The sequence below is a fragment of the Piliocolobus tephrosceles genome, chromosome 1 (assembly GCF_002776525.5).
Source record: "Piliocolobus tephrosceles isolate RC106 chromosome 1, ASM277652v3, whole genome shotgun sequence".
NCBI lineage: Eukaryota > Metazoa > Chordata > Mammalia > Primates > Cercopithecidae > Piliocolobus > Piliocolobus tephrosceles.
In genome coordinates, this window is record NC_045434.1 from 199,444,793 (window position 1) to 199,446,425 (window position 1,633).

Below are 1,633 nucleotides of genomic sequence, written 5' to 3' on the forward strand. Positions count from 1 at the left end.
TTATAGATCAAGGCCCAGGGAGGTTGTGTCAAGCCTATTTATTTAATGGCTAACTCACTAGATTTACTTCTTTATAGAGTTTATAATAACTCATAATGAATTCAATTTTAATAGCATTGGCCGGTTTTTTTTTTTTTTAACCAGCTTTCATTTTGTCTTTAATCAGCTTTTTAAGGCATATTGTATTTGTTTCTGCCTTAACTCCCTGCTGTTACAGCTGCTGCTGTACCCTGGAGGGAGTTGAGGCAGAGCCCTCCCTGCTGAGGCAAGAAGGGAGGAGAGTCAAGCCAGGCCTGAGCTGCTGATCCCACAGATGGGTGCTACTGAAGGACATGAGGTATAAGAACCCAGGCCAGATGCAGTGACTGACACCTGTAATCCCAGCACTTTGAGAGGCTGAGGTGGGCAGATCACTTGAGACCAGGAGTTCAGAAACAGTCTGGCCAGCATGACAAAACCCCATCTCTACTAAAAATACAAAAATTAGCCGGGCATGGTGGTGCACGTCATAATCCCAACGAATTGGGAGGCTGAGGCACAAGAATCACTTGAACCCAGAAGGTGGAGGTTGCAGTGAGCTGAGGCTGCGCCACAGCACTCCAGTCTGGACAACAGAGCTCTGTCTCAAGAAAAAAAGCAACCTGTGAAGGAGGGCACCAGAAGACATCTAAGAAGAGCAAACTCAAAGGGAGTGATTTCCATAAATCACATAATTAGGAAACTGACAGGAAATATCGGAACCCAAGCGTTTGCATTTAAGTTACTCCTGTGGGTATTTCCTGTTTCAATTAGAAGATTGTGAGAAAATCTTCCAGACCCAAAGAAAGAAATCGTTTAATATTGGGATTTCCCATATTAGACAAGATGGCAACAATCACCTTAAATATATGAAGGCACTGAATGGAAAACAGTTTGGTCTCTGAGCCTTTTGGATAATGAGCAAGTCTTTGTGAGAACTTATGTTCAAAACTAACACTAAGTACATGGGGGATATAAAGAAGCAGAAGTATGGTGATCAGTTCTGGCTCAAACTCCTATGCTCTTTCTCGTGTGTCCGGTTCCTTATAAATGTTGAACAACTAGAAATGGGAAAAGGGACTAGTAGTGTTCAGAAAAGGAGTAGGGCGGGATGGGGGGAAGAGTTAGTAGGGAAGACTTTATTTTTATTTTTTTGAGGCAGAGTTTCGCTCTGTCCAGGCTGGTGTTCTGTGGCATGATCTCGGCTCACTGCAACCTCCTCCTCCCAGGTTTAAGCCATTCCCCTACCTCGGCCTCTCAAGTAGCTGGGACTACAGGCGCGTGTCACCACGCCGGGATAATTTTTTGCATTTTAGTAGAGACGGGGTTTCATCATGTTGGCCAGAATGGTCTCGATCTTCTGACCTCATGATCTCCCCGCCTCGACCTCCCAAAGTGCTGGGATTACAGGCATGAGCCACCGCGCCCAGTCGGGAAGACGTTATTAGACTGTTCCTAACTCTGACCACCAGGTGGCCCCACTTTCACGGGTTATAGGTCTTGGTTGCTTTCTAGAGGAGTTAAAACCACTGGATGTGTACAGTATATTTGTGAAACTCAGAGTAGCTCACAAAAAAATTTATCTTCAAATTTCCAAGATTAAATTAAATTAAAA